The sequence below is a fragment of the Macaca thibetana genome, chromosome 5 (genome assembly GCF_024542745.1).
Source record: "Macaca thibetana thibetana isolate TM-01 chromosome 5, ASM2454274v1, whole genome shotgun sequence".
In the NCBI taxonomy this organism is placed as follows: domain Eukaryota; kingdom Metazoa; phylum Chordata; class Mammalia; order Primates; family Cercopithecidae; genus Macaca; species Macaca thibetana.
Genome location: NC_065582.1, coordinates 21,608,064 through 21,628,519, shown reverse-complemented (window position 1 = coordinate 21,628,519; position 20,456 = coordinate 21,608,064). Strand labels below are relative to the sequence as shown.

Genomic DNA, 20,456 nt, shown 5'->3' with positions numbered 1-20,456 from the left:
TTTCAAGATTTCCCAGAAGCCATGGTATGTAAGCAGTAAAATACACAAGTCTAGAGGACAAATACAAAGTCTGGACTAGATTTGCAGAGGTAAGTAATCTGAGTATTAATGGTAAATGAGGCCATTGGTGTAGATGAGCTTGCTTGGTCAGGGAGAGACAGCACCACGGGAGAAGAGTACTAACAATCCACATTCGAAGATACTAATACTTAATATATCAAGAGAGGAGGAAGAATCTGCAAAGATAATAGAGAAGAAAATACTAAAGAGGTAGATGAAAATGCACTTGAGCATTTTGTCATGGAAACTAAATACTGAGACATTTGCCATTCAATATGTTAGGGCTGTGAAACAGATAGATAGGTAGATACATACGTGATTTATGGATAGATAGTAGATAGATAGATAGTTTGATATAGATAGATATAGATAGATGATAGATACATAGAGATAGATGATAGATAGATATAGATAGATGATACATAGATATATAGAGATAGATGATAGATACATAGATACATAGAGATAGATGACAGATACATAGATACATAGATAGAGATAGATGATAGATAGATATAGATAGATAGATATAGATAGATGATAGATACATAGATACATAGAGATAGATGATAGATAGATAGATAGATAGATAGATAGATAGATAGATACATACATACATACATACATACATACATAGATACATGATAGATAGAGATGATAGAGAGAGAGAGATTCCTATTCCACGGTATTAAGGAACATATAATGGTGATGCACATGCTGATATTAAATATTACAATAACAATGCAAAGAAGTATATGACTGTAATGACAAATAAGTTTAAAGAAAAATGTGAAAATTAATTCAAGATGGATTAGAGACTTAAATGTTAGACCTAATACCATAAAAATCCTAGAGGAAAACCTAGGTAGTACCATTCAGGACATAGGCATGGGCAAAGACTTCATGTCTAAAACACCAAAAGCAACGGCAGCAAAAGCCAAAATTGACAAATGGGATCTCATTAAACTAAAGAGCTTCTGCACAGCAAAAGACACTACCATCAGAGTGAACAGGCAACCTACAGAATGGGAGAAAATTTTTGCAATCTACTCATCTGACAAAGGGCTAATATCCAGAACCTACAAAGAACTCAAACAAATTTACAAGAAAAAAACAAACAACCCCATCAAAAAGTGGGCAAAGGATATGAACAGACATTTCTCAAAAGAAGACATTCATACAGCCAACAGACACATGAAAAAATGCTCATCATCACTGGCCATCAGAGAAATGCAAATCAAAACCACAATGAGATACCATCTCACACCAGTCAGAATGGCGATCATTAAAAAGTCAGGAAACAACAGGTGCTGGAGAGGATGTGGAGAAATAGGAACACTTTTACACTGTTGGTGGGATTGTAAACTAGTTCAACCATTATGGAAAACAGTATGGCGATTCCTCAAGGATCTAGAACTAGATGTACCATATGACCCAGCCATCCCATTACTGGGTATATACCCAAAGGATTATAAATTGTGCTGCTATAAAGACACATGCACACGTATGTTTATTGCAGCACTATTCACAATAGCAAAGACTTGGAATCAACCCAAATGTCCATCAGTGACAGATTGGATTAAGAAAATGTGGCACATATACACCATGGAATACTATGCAGCCATAAAAAAGGATGAGTTTGAGTCCTTTGTAGGGACTTGGATGCAGCTGGAATCCATCATTCTTAGCAAACTATCACAAGAACAGAAAACCAAACACCGCATGTTCTCATTCATAGGTGGGAACTGAACAATGAGATCACTTGGACTCAGGAAGGGGAACATCACACACCGGGGCCTATCATGGGGAGGGGGGAGGGGGGAGGGATTGCATTGGGAGTTATACCTGATGTAAATGACGAGTTGATGGGTGCAGCACAGCAACATGGCACAAGTATACATATGTAACAAACCTGCACGTTATGCACATGTACCCTACAACTTAAAGTATAATAATAATAAATAAATTAAAAAAAAAAAAAAAAGAAAAATGGAATTACTATGGGCTGGGATGTTTAGGGACACTTAATGGAGACACGAGCATAAGTATGGTCTCTCACTCACTCAGCTGCTGTCTTATTTCAGAGATTATAGAGTATCTACACTTTACCAAACACTGTACTTGCTGAAACATATGCAAATATGCATGAAGCATGATTCTCTCCTTGTACAACCTGGGATAGGTTTAAAGACAACTAAGTCACACTTACATCTAATTTGCTGTGTTCTAGCAGAAATGGCACAGGAAGCCATTAGAGGATTGAGAGTTCCTAAATCAGAATGAAGGGATCAGGGTCCTGTGTTGTGAAGTTTCGAGAGCAGGTTGAAAAGATGATGAAGACTTATGACAGAATGTTGGGGAAAATGAGAGATACAGAGATTTACTTTTCAGGTAGCAAAATCAGCATCAGTTTAATGCATAAAGTTGTGAAACTACATGACAAGTTTGAGATCCTATGGGTTGTTCTACATGGCACAGGGCAGGGTGGCTCATTGGAGCTGATATTGGAGAGGGAGGAAAGAACCAGACACTGGTCTTGTGCCCAGGTAAGGAGATTAGGTATCTTCATAAAAACTCTCTGTCACCCATTTCATGCAATCCTCAACCTCACTAATTGTGCGTTGGCCATACTATCTTTCTTCAACTCTCCAAATTGTACCAAGCTCAAATGGAAAAAAATGGGTCAGTGAGAATTGAACAGGCAAGAGAGAATTAACCCCAAGTATATTACAGAAAACTTCAGAAAGTATAGCGTCAGATTTTACAAGATGAAATAAGTTAATTTACAGGTTGCCAGATGGTCACGATGCTCCTAGAGTCTCAGGAATTTTTTTATGCCACTCCTAGGACAAAATCAATATCTAACCATTTCATTTATTAAGTAGTTGAATATAAACAAATTAATAACTGTTTATGTCCTGACAACTTAGAAATTGTTTTAAGAAATAATATACATAGATTAAAAGGAATAATACAGTTTTTATAATGAAATATAACTATGACTGAGATGTGGGTGCCTGTTAAACCCTGTAAAACTTTTCAACAATAACTATGGGGACAAAATAAAACTGCCTTAGTGGGCAATCCCTCCTTAATTTGACAATCAAGGGATTCTATAGCCTGCCTATGGGAAGTCTGAGATCCTACAGGCTGCTCTACATGACATAGGACAGGGTATGTAAGACAGGGTGTGTAAAGCCTAATAGGCTTTCCTCTTACATGCCCTATACTAAAGTAGGCTTACACACCCTAGGCGTTCCTCTTATATACCCTCTAGCTCCCTAATAACTCTGCCCCAACACATGCACGCCCTAACACTTAAACAGAATTCACAGTCATTATCCCCACTTCTCTGTTACTTAAGGGAGAGACATGCCACCTGTAGTAACTGATTATTGAATACTCATACACACACACACACACACATACACACACACACACACACACACACACATTAGTACCAATAGACATTTGAGACACAAAAAAAGCAAAAATAAGAAACCAGATGAATAAGCATGATGCAGAGACAGAAAAGACCTTCAAAGTTTTCTAATTACTGCTTTCAAAGAATTAAAAATATTTCTCATAAAATAATAACAGGCTGCTAGAGAGAGAAAGAGAAAGAGAAAGCATGCAAGTGTTCATACACATTTAAAACATAATTTTACAAAGAAGAAAGTCATGTGCAGAACAATAAAATGAGCATGCTGGAATTTTAAGTCAGTGATCTGGAGGGTTAAAGTCCAGGAAATTTTGTAAAGGATAAAAGTAAAAGACAAAGAGATGAAAAAATTCTAAAAATACTAAAATATACAGAAGTAAGTCAGTAAGTTCTTCCTCCCCCTACTAGTAATTCTAGTAAGAGAAAACTAAGATTCCAAAATGAGTGGGGATAAAAATAATCAAAGATATATACTTAAACTAATATAATAATATTAGGCCAGAACTAAAGAACAACATAATGTGTTTAGATTGAAATGTTTCTCCAACTACTGAGTAGAAATAATGACAAAAGAGAAAACTACATCTAGGCACAGGTTTTTAAAATTGCAGAGCTCCAAGAATAAAGAGAAAGACAGAAAAGCTACAAAGAAATGGAAATCAGGCCATATGAGAACTGGTTTAAGGCACAAACACTGTTGGCTGACTACTTGCATTTTAATCTTGGTTCTGAAATATACTACAGTTCTATATGCTTAGACAGGTATTTAGAATCTCTGAGTCTCAATTTACTTATCTATAAGATTGGAACAATAATATTACTCACCTCTGATTGTGTTTTCAAGCTAATTAAATGTATGAACCGATGGATATGAATTGATTAAAATAATATGTGGTACACAGAACTAATTAAAATAAGCAACATTCCTGGATGTTTTGATAAAATAAAGCATTTTCAAATTTCTAAAGGGAAAATAATTTGAACCTAGAATTCTGCATCTAAAATAGTGATTCGATTCATGGAGAAGCCAAAAAGATGTAATTAGACTTTTAAGAAGTCATAAATTTCACCAACCATATAACCTTTTTAAATGTTAAGTTCTGAAATACATATGCAGAACATGCAGGTTTGTTACACAGATATACATGTGCCATGGTGGTTAGCTGCACCTATCAACCCGTCATCTACGTTTTAAGCCTGGCATGCATTAGGCATTTGTCCTAATTCTCTCCCTCCCTTTGCCCCCAACCCTCCTACAGGCCCCAGTGTGTGATGTTCCCCTCCCTGTGTCCATGTGTTCTCATTGTTCCACTCCCACTTATGACTGATAACATGTGGTGTTTGGTTTTCTGTTCCTGTATCAGTTTACTGAGAATTATGGCTTCCAGCTTTATCCATGTCCCTGCAAAGGACATGAACTCATTCTTTTTTATGACTGCAGAGTGTTCCATGGGGTATATATGCCACATTTTCTTTATCCAGCCTATCATTAACGGGCATTTGGGTTGGTGCCAAGTCTTTGCTATTGTAAATAGTGCTGTAATCAACATATGTGTGCATGTGTCTTTATAGTAGAATGATTTATAATCCTTTGGGTATATACCCAGTAATGGGATTGCTGGGTCAAATGGTATTTCTGGTTCTAGATCCTTTAGGAATCACTACACTGTCTTCCACAATGCCAACTATATATCTTAAATGATAATTTTATTTAAAGAGATAATACAGAAAATTGGGGAAAACCCATCAAGAATGAAGACAATGAAAAAACAATGAAACTTTGCATGATTTAGAAAAGTTAGGGGAAGCTATAAAGAAAAACAAGAGAACCCATGGTACTTCAGATTTACAAAAGTCTATTTCAAACAGTAATTTTAATAATATGGAACTCCATGTCTTAGCACAGCAATTCCCAGATTGCTTCTACACTGAGTAATGTGTACATACTCATAATTTTGTCACTGCTGTTTACTTCTTTTTTACTGTTGACTCAACATAAAAACAAATCACAAGAATCAAATCTACAAACTGCTGTAAAATATGATAAGCCTTGACAGTAGGAAAATAATAATATAATTAACCAATTTGGCAGTTCACAAAGGGATGAATGAAAGAAAAATAAATATAAATGCTAAATTCTTCATCTTTCACAGCAGGAAGTCCAGCAATAGCATCTGAAGACAATATATGAAAAAAACAATGGTTTATGGAATCAAGAAATTAACCTGCTTTTCTTCTAAGTACTGCACCATTGCAGTACCAAAGAGTAGATACAAGAGCAATTCATTTCTAGAAATAATGCAGCTAATAAACACAGAAGGAATGACAGAATATCACCATTTTACAACTCCTAATGAATTAACAGATCTTAGTATTTTTAAATGATAGCACAACAAAAATAGAGGCAAGTGTCTGCACCGTCACTGAAGTACTGTAGTTCCCCCAGCCAAAACAAAACAAAACTTGGGAGGCCAAGGAGGGCAGATCACCTGAGGTCAAGAGTTCAAGACCAGACTGGCCAACATGGTGAAACCCCATCTCTACTAAAAATACAGAAATTAGCTGGGCGTGGCGACAGGCACCTGTAATCCCAGCTACTTGGGAGGCTGAGGCAGAAGAATCGCTTGAACCTGGGAGGCAGAGGCTGCAGTGAACTGAGATCAAGCCACTGCATTCCAGCCTGGGCAACAGAGCAAGACTCCATCTCAAAAAAAAAAAAAAAAAAAAAACTGAATCTGATCAAAACGCTAGTAGTAATGATTAATTTACAAGAAGTTTACAGGCCAACAAAATATGTTAAATGACACCACAGGGATTAGGACACACACACACACACCCAACAGGACACACACATACAAAAACAAACAAGCAATCATAAGACCACACATCTTACAAATGAATAAATTAAAAGGGGATGAAGAAATTGCAAGAACCTTATAAGGCTTATCATCCAATCACAGTAGTGTCTTAACCATATTCTGATTCAAACAATCTTAAGAAGGAAGAAGAAAAGGAGGAAGAAAAATGGAAAAGAGAAAAAAGGAGGGAAGAGGAAAGGTGGAAAGGGGAGGTAAAGAGGAAAAAAATGGGGGCAAGGGAAGGGAAAGGAAATCACGTATTCTGTATTGGAACAGAATGGTGGAGTTACTTGATGAAAGGCATCAAGCTCCTGAAACCCTGCCTGGGGAAGAGCTGGTGGGTTAAAAATGGCTTCCAGTACCCAGTATAACCCTCTCCCTTTGAGTGTGGGCAGGACCTGTGAATTTAATGGCATAGTCTCTTTAATGATTCGGTTACATTATGTAAGACTTCATCATAGTAGACTAGGGAGATTCCCCCAAAGAAGGCTTATACCTTCTTAAAGGTGTAAGCTACCTTGTTGTGAGAAGGCCACTGTAGCTAAGATCTCAGGGTGAAATCTAAAGACATGGGAATCCCCAGCCAACAGCCAGCAAGAAAGCAGGTAACCTCAGTCCTTTAGCTGCAAGAAACTGAATTCTTCCAACAACCCAAATGAGCACCCATGGCGTCCCATGAGACCACCGCTCTGACAAACACCTTGATTTCAGCTCGATGAGATGCTGAACAGAGAACTCAGTTTACCCATGCCTGGGCTTCTGATCCATAGCAATTGCAAAATAATAAACTTGTAATGTTTTAAGCCACTATACCTGCCCTTAGACCAGGAATAAATTATTCTGTTACTGGAGTAAGAAATAAATTTCTATTGTCTTAAGCCACTGAAATGTAAGGGTGCACAGAATTTACCTGGAGGATCTTATTAATAAATACAGATTCTGATTCTACAAGTCTGGAGCAGGGATTGAAGGTGGACGCCACTTGCTGCTGTCGATGTACAGGTTTTACTGGCTGTGCTCGGATATGATGTCCCTTAATTTCTCCTCAACCTCCATTACCCAGCTCCCACCTTTGAAGGGGACTCCTTAAATGCCTAAGCACTGCTCGCTCTCTCTGACTTCAGGCCTTTGCAGCGTTCATCAAGATTGTCCTTTCCTCCGCCCCTCCCCACGCCCGGCCTCCCAGGGCCAGCAGGGGGCCCGTGCGCCACCGCCCTGCGAGCCCAGGAGACTCCCGGGCTTCCCGCGCCCGGAGCCACCTGTGCCACCTCCCTGTCTGGTCCGTTAAAGAACACCTAGAACTCCCACAAGACAGCTTCGCCCCAGGCTCTTCCCAAGGGACATCCCCGGCTTCTCACCGCGGACTCGGGACCGGTGGTGTCCAAAGACCCGTGAGCTGCGCGCCCCGCGGGGAAGGAGTGAAACAGACACCTAGCGCAGAGCCCAGGTGGAAGCTCCAGGTTACCCCAGACCTGGCCTAGGACTGGGCGCTCTGAGCCACCGCAGCCGCTCTTTTATGCCTGCAGGAGTTTCGGTTTCCTTTCTCCTCTCAGAAGCACTTAGGTTTCAGTTTCCCTTCAGCACGAATTAGGCGAGGCACATTCGTGGAAAGTTTAGCATCCTTCCCTTCAGTCAGAATCTTAAGAAGGGGAGCATAGCAAGACGTTAGTTAAAGGGTATGAAGTTACAATAGCTAGGAAGAACTAGTTCTGGTATTCTATTTTGCAGTAGGGTGTGTATAGTTAACAATAATGCATGTTTCAAAATAGCTAGAATAGAGAATTTTGAATATTCTCATCACAAAGAAATAGTAAAGTTTTGAGGTAATAGATTGGCTAATTATCCTTTGATCATCACACAACGTATACATGTGTTGAAACGTCACATTGTACCCCAGAAATATGTGCAATTATTATGCGTCAATTAAAAATAAAATGAAACTAAAAAAAAAAAACTTGAGAGAGACAAAGGCAATAAAAATGGGCTTTGGAATTTGGGCATAAATATAGAGTAAATTGAGGCAGAAAAATTTGTAACATCCCGACAAGATAAAATCAAGAAGAGTTAGAATTTAGGAATAGATAAAATGTAAAAGACGCTGTGGAATCTGAAACCCCGCAATGAAATGGGAGATCTTGCTGCTTCTACTTGTATGCAAAAAGAAAAAAGAAAGTATGTAACAATACATGAACTTTGAGTTTCTGTTATGAGAAGCTGATGATTTCTGTTCTGCATAAACTGTAATTGGTACTTTCATGGGCCAAGAATCAACATTAAAAAAAAAATAGAAAATGCAGAATGGTCACATTTATTTCTGCCTTAAATTGATGAAATGTTCTCTTAATTTCTGCCTGTTGATACTTGCAACGTGGGTTTCAATACTCATCTCCTCTCCTTTCAGTGTCCTAGAATGCTTGATTTCGTTAATGCTATAAATGTGCAAATATATTGGAAACAGAAGAAGGTGTGGAGGAAAGACAGCAGTGAATTTGGGTAATCACAGTGATAAGAAGCTACACGCTGCTTTGTCTACAAGGAAAGGAAAGAGCCAAGGTCCAGGCACTGCTTCACAGGGAACACAGAACACAGTCAGTAGTGAATGATACTTTGTCTTGCGAAAAATTAGAGAGTCAAGTTGTTAAAAGAGGGGGATATGGGGAAGGAGGACAATTCTCACATCCATCAGGCAATTACTTGTTTATTCATTTGTTTAGAAATTCATGTGTTTGTTAGTGATGAGATCAAGAAAGAAAATAAAAGACTCTAGAATTTAACACATGATTCATCTTAAATCAGCCGATATTCCTGTCTCCTTCACTGTGATCTCTGAAGTACCTGCCTGGGGTAGGCTGAATAATAACCTGCACACCTCCCTTCAAAAGAGGCCAAAATCCTAATTCCTGGAACCTGTGAATACGGTAACTTTCATAGCAAAAGTAATTTTGCAAAATAGATTAAATAAGAATCTTTAGAAGAGGAGATTACCCCTTACCCGGGATTATCCAGGTTTTCCCAAAGTCATCAGAAGGGCCCTTATAAGAGAGAGACGAGTTCGAGAGGGCAATGTGATGATAGAAACAGTCAGTGACAGAAGGTGGGGACACTACACAGATGGCTTTGAAGACAGTGGAAGGGACGACAGGCCAAGGAGTCAGGTGGTCTCTAGAAACTACCAAAGGCAAGGAAACATTGTTTTTTTCTACAGCCTCCAGAAATCAGCCCTGATAACACCTTGACTTCAGCCCAGAGAGACTGATTTTGAACCTCTGAGCTCAGAACTGTAAGAGAACAAACTTGTGTGGTATTAAGCCACTAAATTTGTGGTAATTTGTTACAGCAGCCATAGAGAACTAATACAGTATTGTGAACTATAATGTAGGAAATGAATAACATATTTGCAAACAGCAGAAATAATGGATTGTGTTATAATAAGAGGTAGAATTAATTCAGAAGGCTACTATGTGCTAAGCAATATGCTAATACCATATCAATGATCACAGCAAGTTCATGAGGTGTGTACTATGATTTCTGTCATTCTGTAGATAAGAAAAATAAAGCTTGGAGGGATAAAGCAGCTAGTAAATTATACTAAGATTCAAAACTTCGTCTAACCCAATGGTCTATCTACCATATTCTCTATTACATAATTTCATCGAATGCTTCAAATTCTACAACTAAAAGTGTTTCAACTAGAGGACAAATGATTTTATTTTGCTTAAATTATAAAGTTTTTTAGAATATATGATGTTCCATGGTTGTTTTGACTTTCAGTGACTTTGGATTTATCAGATGAGAGTTCAAGGAAACCTTGACTCATCCTCTTCAATTTTCCACCCCAAGATATGTAAACACACAGAAACTTTAGGCTGTTTTTTCTTTTTCACTTCAATAGCCTACTCCCATGACCACACCCTGGACTTTGTTCTGAGGCTTAAGAGTCACATAATTTAATTTTCCTTTTAGACCCCTCCCTTTATGCCCTGTACTTTAACCTCTCGGTACCCCCAAATGTTTGTCCTATCAGGGTGAACTCCATGAGTCAACACTTCAACTCTCCTCTTAATTAACATGTTCAACTGCTTGAATCTACTGACTTTCCTCTACACTTGCCTATAATTTGCTACTCCTGATTAATTCAAGTTTTCTTTTCTTTTTGATACCCGGCCACTAAGGGGAATGACCCAGTTTGGATCTCATCAAATGTATTGTTTAACAACACAGCTGATACTTTTTTTCTGGTCCCCTCAGCCTTCTGCACGTTTCACAATGACTGTTAAAATTCAGCACTTTACCATTCTCAAGTCTTTTAAATGACAGGACATCTCTTTTTTTTTTTTCCAAGGAGAATTCTCTTCAACTTTCTGATAACTCCATATTCCAGTCTCACGCAGAGTTTAAGCAGAACACACAGCATGCCATTTACCCACAACATAACTAGCCTTCTAGATCTGGGTTTGGATCTCTCCTCAAGCATCCTAGCCCATCATTCTTCAGTTTGTTGTGAATTTTTGTCAACTAATCTCTTTGTCAACTAAAACATAGTGTTCATTCCACTAATAGGTTCAATGAGAACCTATTCAATTGAATAGATTCAATAGGTTCAAACTTCCATTTTCAAACAATAACAAAAATGATGTCATGCTTGATTTCAACCCTTCTCTTTTCAGCATGGTGCCCTGTAATGGTCTTCACTCATTGGCTAAACTTCTTCACCTCCCTTCAAATTTCTCAGGCCCATTGGCCTAAATCTGATCTGGGACTGTTCTGTCAAAGATATCCAATGAGGATCCACTGACTGACAAATCCAAACAATGCTTGTTTAGTCCATGTTTGATTTACTTGCTTCTCTTCGGCATTAGAAAGATAGTTTGTACCAGTCCCTCTCTTCCAAAGTGCCTCATCTCCCTTGATTTTAGTTACAATCTTCTCCTTCAAGTCAATTTCTTTTTCCACCTTCTCTGTAAGGATTGGTGGAATCATCACATAACTACTGCTCAAGTTGGAAACCTGGGAGCCATTGTTGCATCCTCACCTCCCTCAAATCTCAGTAAATTCCAACTCCTAACACTTATGGAATCTTGAATCTCTCGTCTCTTCTATTTTTCCAAAGGCTAGGGCAAGCTTCATCATTTCTAAGCTGGGTTATTGAAACAAGCTCTTCACCTTCTAACTCCAGTCTGTCCCTCCAATTCGTTTTCTACTCTGCTGCATTTTTTTAGCATGTAAAACTGAGTACATCAAGACCCCATTAAAAAACACTTGAATATATGCTCATTGCTTCCAGATTAAACTTTCCTATCAATATTTCCTCTCTTCTTAGAACACTCCATATAGCTTATTCACCTCCTCTTCTCTCCATTGGTGAGGGAATGATTCCTACCCTAGGGTTAAGGGATGGCCAGACTCATGGCACTTGACAAGGGAGACTGACAGCAGTTTATTAGTCACATGTCCTCCCAGCCCAGGAAGGAGGAAACTATGCACCACACAAAGTAACACCGGGATGGAATTCAGGAGCAAAGTAAAAAAGCAGGGACTGTGGGAACGAACCAGGCTCTGCAATTACCAAAGGATGGGAGGAAGTTCCCTGTTTCCCACAGGAGGATGTGATTGTTTGATTGAATAATTTTGCTGGATGACAAAACAGTGAAATCCAAAAGTTAAGTGCAACTGGTAGGGCTGATAGAGAAAGATCTAGGTGGGAAGCCTTTGGAGCTGCGTGCACAGGATATCTGGTAAGAGCCCAGAACTACTGGTTAGGTCTTTGGGACCCCAAGAGCCTCAAAGGAGCCTCAACTTTCACATGAAATTTTTGTGCCTTATGATACAATACTTTTCTATCCACTTAAAATTTGATGATGTCTGAGATTTTCTGAGAGTAGGAGGGCTTTCCTAGGAAGCAAAGCAGGTAATTGACCAGGAGGGAGAGGATCGAATAGTGAGACGGAAACCAAGAACATGAAATTTAGAGGTGCCCCCATTATGACCAATAAAAACAACTGAGGGACTCCTGTGGCACTGGTATAGGGAGTGTGAGTCCCCAGAGGTTGCGAGTTTACATTAATCAATGCAGGCATGTAGCAGTGGTGATACCCAACAGGACATCTATTTGCCACATTGTAACTTTAACAAGAGCTCTTTGAATTGCCTGTTAGGCCTCTTAAATTAAATTGACTGGTACCAACATATAGGCAAGGTAGAAGTTCCACTGAATGCTTTTTCCAAGAGCCCAGTGTTGTATATTCTGAAAAGTGAAATGCACCTTTCTCACATTCATTAATGTCTAGAACTCCAAAGGGGATAAGAAATGTCCTTGTGAGGGCTTGTATTATGGTCTTAGTATGTCTAGAGGTATTTATTACCTTAATTTATATTTTGGGTATCAGTAAGAAAGGAGATTTCCAGAGTTTTTTACCCCGAAGGAAGGAACTCATAGGACATGGCCCTAGAATGGCCCAATAATATGTAACAGCGGACAGATGGGACCAATTCTCAATGAGGGCATCTAATGCTGAGATGACTTTCAAAGTTTAGCCAACTGTGCTGATGCTTGGGTTCCATCCTTTTTCAGGGACACCCTGGTTAAAGGATGGAAAGTTGCCACATTCCATTGAGCTCTAACACATATGGTGGTGGTGATTCCATTCATTAAATCTATGAACTCCCATTTCTGTTCACTGAGTTGATCCAAGAGGCTCGCCAGGTAGTGTGGAAGCCTTCTCCAGCAACATGACATCTGGCAAGAGACTCAGGACAGGGGAAGCCACCTCTTTCTACAAGTGAGCTATGCCAGAGAGCCCAAGTTTGGCTCCATCCTGCATCCAGGAGGCCTTGGTATCGGAGTCAGGCCATGGAGTGTTGCTTCCACGACCAAAGCATAATGGGCAATTGGATAGAAAAGGTCACAGGCTTGGGGACTGTGAGAGCCTCTGTTTTCAAAAGAGTCCAGGATGTGGCCAGTAAAATGCCAACACAATGGTGTACAGTACAGGGCTGAAGAAGGGCAATATTTTGTATCAGAAGTCCACGGACAAGTTATAGCCATCGCAGGTGATTCAGAGAATTCATGAGGCATGAGAAGAGGTTGTTAAAGCCGCCTCTACAGTGAAGAAGTCTCTGAAGGCTCCAACAGAGATGCCTGCCCATTTCAGTTGGACAGATTTTATAGCATTTGTTGGAGGGACCCTTCTTTAAGGTGGGCTGATTTGCAAGTAACAGCATCAGCGAGATTAAGTAAAATTTGTAAATGTGGAATATGTTGCCTCCAGAACTCAAAAGGACTAAAAGATGTCAGAGAGGGACAGTTATGTTCCTCTGCTCATCTTGACAGCATCAGAGATGGAGTAGTCCTCAGTTCACCAAATAATTTTCAGGAATTTAACCAAGGTGGCAAGGTCTTACACTTATGCATGAACCAATGATCCATCCCCTTTTCAAAGCTCCTTTATGAGTATTTTCATGTCTTGAATGAGTGTCCCAAATGAACTCTCTGCAGAGGAGGATATCATCAATGTAATATCGTACCTGTGCTTCTGGAGAAGGGTTGAAGCAGTTAAGATCTTGCCTGCAAAGACTGTGTGCAACAGAAGGCTGCTGAGGTATCCATGGGTGGCCTGGTAGAGGTGTATTATGTTCCTTCAGAAGTGAAGCCAAACTGCAGTCAAGAGGCTGGTGAAATACACAGTGAACAGAACATGTTAGTGAATTTATTATAGCAGATTTTTTTTTTAAAACAAATTTCTGGTTGGATAGAATCAGTAACTTTTTTTTGAGCATTATGTATGAAAGCCTTAAAGGGGCCCACAGCATTAAGTTTACGAGTTCATTCTTTATTAATGAACATTATTAATAAACATTAAGTTAATTCTTTCAAGGTTTCAGACCATGGCAAATTGGGCTGTTACCCATTGTTACCATATTGTCTTAGCTTTGATTTTTCTCTGACTCCAATGTGATTGTTGTTTCAAGAACTTTACCTGACATGTGGCTTTGTAAGAAAATTCAATATTGCTATTTCTCCAGCTACAATAGGTTTTTACAAAGCCCAGATAATTGCATGCTTTCTTAAAATTAGGATGCCAACAATTTTTTTTTTTTACAAAGAGAGTTCATTCTCTATTAATTTTGTTTAGGTTTGAATTGTGTAGCCATAACTTCAATATTAAATTTATAAATCAGAAATAAACCTATGGTATTAATAAATTCATATGTGTATCTATGAAAAAGTGATTATGTCAATAACAATCTATTTACAGAAACAAAGAACATTTCCTTATTTAAGAATATATTCAAACAAAACCACAGATGCAGGTGTAAAATTAAAATGAGTATACTTCATCTGTGATATATCTACCATAGGCTTTTTCAACACCTGTTGACCAGTCAATGAGAGGAAACATTGGAGTCTAAGGGTATGCCAGTTCTGTAGAAATTCTTTCCCCAAATAGTTATGAGCAAACTGCTTGGCCAACAGATACACAACAGACCTCAGGATTTTAAGTAGCAGAGCAACTGTCTTCAGTGGTTGGCATTTCTTAAATATTTAAATCCTTCTTTGGTTCAACAGCTGATTTCCTCCTTTGTCATATTCTTTGCTATCTATTTTCCCAGGGAGTGACAGCCACATCTTTCCACATTAGACTTCTTGGATAAGAAGCTTCTCAAATTGTCCCACAGTAGTCCATAGCTGTCCAGCGGTGACCTCTTAGCTTGCAAGTTGAATATCCCCTTTGACAAATAACTCTATGAGGCATGTATAATGTAAACTTTAAGAGAAACAAAACACTGTGCATTTTTAATTATGTCAAATAAGTCTTAAAGCCATTTTTAAATATTCAATTATTTTGATAGATTTCCCTTTTCCCTTTAGTGGAGAAAAAATAAATAAAATAATGTAGAAAATCAAAGTGTTTCATCTAGTCAACATGTTATCCTTTATTTCAACTCAATTTAAAACATTAAAGCCTTCAGCCATAAAAAAGATGCTTACATTTTTAAATAATGCCTTCATAGTGTAAATGCAAATAATTTCTTCTTCTTTCCATTAGCATTCAGTAATGAGTTTTTACTGTGCTATATCACTTTAAATGGTCCCTATGACCACTCCTACCAATAGTGTAAAAGTGTTCCTATTTCTCCACAGCCTTACCAGCATCTGTTGTTTCCTGACCTTTTAATAATTGGCATTCTAACTGATGTGAGATGGTATTGAATTGTGGTTTTGATTTCCATTTCTCTAATGACCAGTTGACGATGAGCATTTTTTCGTATATTTGTTGGTTCCATAAATGTCTTCTTTTGAGAAGTGTCTGTTCATATCCTTTGCCCACTTTTTGATGGGGTTGTTTTTTTTCTTGTAAATTTGAATGTAAATTCCTTCTACATTCTGGATATTTCTTGTGAATCTGAATGTAAATTCCTTCTACATTCTGGATATTAGACCTTTGTCAGATGGGTAGATTGTAAAACTTTTCTCCCATTCTGTAGGTTATCTGTTCACTCTAATGATAGTTTCTTCTGCTGTGCAGAAGCTCATTAGTTTGATTAGATCCCGTTTGGCAATGTTGCCATTGCTTTTGATGTTTTAGTCATGAAGTCTTTCCCATGCCTATGTCCTGAATAGTATTTGCCTAGGTTTTCTTCTAGGGTTTTTATGGTTTTGCGTTTTACATTTAAGTCTTTAATCCATCTTGAGTTAATTTTTGTATAAGGTGTAAGGAAAGGGTCCAGTTTCTGTTTTCTGCATATGGCTAGCCAGTTTTCCCAACACCATTTATTAAAAATGGAATCCTTTCCCCATTGCTTGTTTTTGTCAGATTTGTCAAAGGTCAGATTGTTGTAGATGTGTGGTGTTATTTCTGAGTGTTTGCCAGAAATGCTATATAGAATTCTCCATATATCTGTTTGGTACCAATACCATGCTGTTTTGGTTACTGTAGCCTTGTAGTATAAAGTCAGGATGCGTGATGCCTCCAGTTTTGTTCTTTTTGCTTAGGATTGTCTTGGCTATGCGGGCTATTTTTTGGTTCCATGTGAAATTTAAAGCATTTTTTTCCAATTCTGCAAAAAACTCAGTGGTAGCTTGATGGGAGTACCATTGAATCTATAAATTACTTTGGGCAGTATGGCCATTTTCATGACACTGATTCTTCCTATCCATGATCATGGAATTTTTTTCCATTTGTTTGTGTTCTTTCTTATTTCCTTGAGCAGTGGTTTGCAGTTCTCCTTGAAGAGGTCCCTCACGTCCCTTGTAAATTGTATTCCTAGGTATTTTATTCTCTTTGTAGCAATTGTGAATCGAAGTTTACTCATGATTTGGCACTCTGCTCGTCTGTTGTTGTTGGTGGTGTATACAAATGCTTGTGATTTTTGCACATTGATTTTGTATCCTGAGACTTCACTGAAGTTTCTTATCAGCTTAAGGAGTTTTTGGACTGAGATGATCGGGTTTTCTAAATATACAATCATGTCTTCTGCAAACAGAGACAATTTGACTTCTCTCTTCTTATGTGAATACCCTCTATTTCTTTCTCTTGCCTGATTATCCTGGCCAGAACGTTCTATATTATGTTGAATAGAATTGGTGAGGGAGGGCATTCTTGGGATTACGTTTATTGATTTGCATGTGTTGAACCAGCCTTGCATCCCAGGGATGAAGCTGACTTGATACTTGTGTATGTTTTATGAAGTTCTTGGGCTGTGTTTTTCAGTTCCATTAGGTCATTTATGTTCTTCTCTAAACTGCTTATTCTAGTTAGCAGTCTCTGCAACCTTTTATCAAGGTTCTTAGCTTCCTTGCCTTGGGTTAGAACATGCTCCTTTAGTTCAGAGGAGTTTGTTACTACCCACCTTCTGAAGCCTACTTCTGTCAATTCTTCAGTCTCACTGTCATTTTGTGCCCTTGTTGGAGAGGAATTGTGATCATTTGGAGGAGAAGAGGCATTCTGGTTTTTGGAATTATCAGCATTTTTGCTCTAGTTTTTCCTCATCTCTGTGGATTTAGCTACCTTTGATCTTTGAGAGTGATGACCTTTGGATGGGGTTTTGTGGGGGGGCGGTTCTTTATGTTGATGTTGATGTTGTTACTGTTTGTTAGTTTTTCTTCTAACAGTCAGGCCCCTCTTCTGCAGGGCTGCTGCAGTTTGCTGGAGGTCCACTCCAGACCCCGTTCGCCTGGGTATCACCAGGGGAGGCTGCAGAACAACAAAGATTGCTGCCTGCTCCTTCCTGCGGAAGCTTCATCCCAGAGGGGCACTGGCCTGATGCCAGCAGGAGCTCTCCTGTTTGAGGTGTCTGTCAACCCCTGTTGGGGGATTTCTCCCAGTCAGGAGGCACGGGGGTGAGGGACCCACTTGAGGATGCAGTCTGTCACTTAGCAGAGCTGGTGTGCTGTACTGGGAGAATCCCTCTTGTCAGAATCAGCTGCTCTCTTCAGACTCAGCAGGCAAGACAGACTAAATCCCCTGAGGCTGTGCCCACAGCCGCCCCTTCCCCCAGGTGCTCTGTTTCAGGGAGATGAGGGTTTTGTCTGTAAGCCCCTGACTGGATCTGTTACCTTTCCTTCAGAGATGCCCTGCCCAGTAAAGAGGAGTCTAGAGAAGCAGTCTGGCCACCATCTCTTTGCCGTGCCCAGCCCAGACCTCCCAGCCTCCCTAGCACTGCCAGGGGAAAACTGCCTACTCAAGCCACAGTAATAGCAGACGCCCCTCCCGCTATTAGGCTCGAGCATCCCGGGTCGACTTCAGACTGCTGTGCTGGCAGCGAGAATTTTAAGCTAGTGGATTTTAGCTTGCTGGACTCCGTGGAGGTGAGATCCACTGAGTGAGACCACTTGGCTCCCTGGCTTCAGGCCCCTTTCCAGGGGAGTGAACAGTTCTGTCTTGCTGGGGTTCCAGGCGCTGCTGGGGTATGGAAAAAAAAAAAAACAAAAAAAAAAAAAACCAAAAACAAAAAAAACCTCCTGCAGCTAGCTTGGTGTCTGCCCAAACAGCCGCCCCGTTTTGTGCTTGAAACCCAGGGCCCTGGTGGTGTAGGCACACGCGGGAATCTCCTGATCTGCAGATTGCAAAAACCGTGGGGTAACTGTAGTAACCCGGCAGGGGAACACAGTCCCTCAGGGCCTCTCTTGGCTGGGGGAGGGCGGTCCCCTGGTGTCTTGCACTTCCCGGATGAACAGACGCCCCACCCTGCTTCTGCTCGCCCTCTGTGGGTTGGATCCACTGCCTAACCAGTCCCAATGAGATGAACTGGGTACCTCAGTTGGAAATGCCGAAGTGATCCACCTTCTGCGTTGTTCCACCTGGGAGCTGCAGACCCAAGCTGTTCCTATTTGACCATCTTGGCCCCTCCTCAAGATAACATTTTTAAAAAATGGCTTTTAGATGGGGGTCTCCCTATGTTGCCCAGGCTGCACTGAAACTCCTGCACTCAAAGGATCCTCCTACTTTAGCCTCCCAAGTAGCTGGGTCTCTAGGCACACACCACCAGCCTAGCCTGACAGCATCTAAAACACTAATTTATAATACCGTATTACTTTCCAGGCACTAACATCATCCTTAATGAATCAGTCCAACCTTGTTATAATAACTTAAGAGGCTTAGTCTGGTGTAAATATTTTAAGGAAGAGAACTTCCATATTTCATATTCTTGTATTGCAATATTTCATAACAGGTATGTTTTTCTCCACTCTGTACAGAATGAAGGAAATGTCATGTTGCATTATGTTTTTTGATGAAATCAAATCCAGTTTTCAGAGCTTTCAGGAGAATAAGCTTTTTTTTTCCTTTTTTTTTTTTCTTCTTATGAATTTCTTCCTTCACTGGCCTTATACCAGGATTTATGGACCCAGGAACCCAGGCAAATGTTGGGGAGGCCTCCTCTGGTCCGTAGCCCACTGCGGTTCACCATGAGACTCATTGTTCTAATCCCCATGGCCCATTACAAAGAATAGGCATCCACTACTTTCACTGCAGCTTCCAAGGCCATGATGCTTAATCTCAGTGCCCAGGAGTTCATGCCCAGGCCTACTATGCCTGGACACTGTTCTGTCCTGCATGAGTGTCCTAGCCAATCACAGAACCCACCACCCACCTGCTTTTCCAGGCTCTGAGAACTCAACTATTTCTCGGGCTGAGACCAGAATCTTCCCCTAGAAGCACCAGCCCCGTCTGATGCTTCTAGAATTGTTTCCATCATACGTACAAATCTGTATCATTTTGAGGGTTTTTACACCTATACTTGCAATTTTTTTATTCTTATAATTCAGAAATACAAAGTGTGAATTTCTTTCTGGGATAGAGGAACTCTACCTATAATAAGACTTGGCTAGACTTCCTGAGAGATAGAAAGGAAAACTTGTATTTTTTGATACACCTTAAAAGGAAGGGAAACATTTTTTACTCATTTTAAAATGTCGACAAGAGCAAAAAGAAATGAGTAAGTTTTTATTAAAGGAAATATTAAATGAGAGAACATTTCTTCAGCACTGCATTGAGATGGGGCTGTAAAGTTTGCCTAAGATTTACCAAAGTTATTGCCTAGGTTCAGCTCAGTCTGGAGAAAAAAAAAAAAAAACTGGTAAGACTCTGAGATATGTACTATTCTTTCAATAATAAAACATTGGAGGGAGGTGGGGAGGGTTAATGGGTACAAAAAGATTAGAAAGAATGAATAAGACCTAGTATTTGCTAGCACAACAGGGTGACTATAGTCAATAATAATTTAACTGTACATTGTAAAATAACTAAAAGAGTATAATTGGATTGTCTGTAACACAAAAGATAAATGCTTGAGGGGGTGATACCCAATTTTCCATGATGTGATTAGTACACATTGCATGCCTGTACCAAACTATTTCATGTAGCCCATAAGTATATATACCCACTGCATACCCATAAAAATTAAAAACAACTTTTTAAAATTAAATAAAAACATTTGAAAACATTAACATGATGGTGGATTTATATAAGAGAAAAAGCATCTATTTTATTGAAAAAATAATAATATATTGTATATATGATATTATTCGCCATTTGTCTGATTAATCCTGATATTCCATTCCCTAATGCTCATACCACCACCATTTTAAAATGTTA

At 39.4% G+C, this 20,456-nt stretch overlaps 1 protein-coding gene across 3 annotated transcripts in view; it reads right to left on the bottom strand.

Moving 5' to 3' along the window:
* The window catches only part of DDX60 (DExD/H-box helicase 60), a 112,583-nt gene extending 97,447 nt beyond the window's left edge, over nt 1-15,136 (bottom strand). Inside the window, exons 1-2 of one of the 3 annotated variants that reach the window (XM_050791708.1) lie at nt 14,847-15,136; nt 13,885-14,028 (exon numbers count right to left, since the gene is read on the bottom strand). The gene's annotated coding sequence lies outside the window, so the exon portion shown is untranslated. Of the gene's footprint in view, nt 1-7,270; nt 7,489-7,718; nt 7,902-13,884; nt 14,029-14,846 lie in introns of those variants that run through there. The other 2 variants (XM_050791707.1, XM_050791709.1) reach the window with 2 other exon arrangements.
* Nucleotides 15,137-20,456: the final 5,320 nt, after the last annotated feature.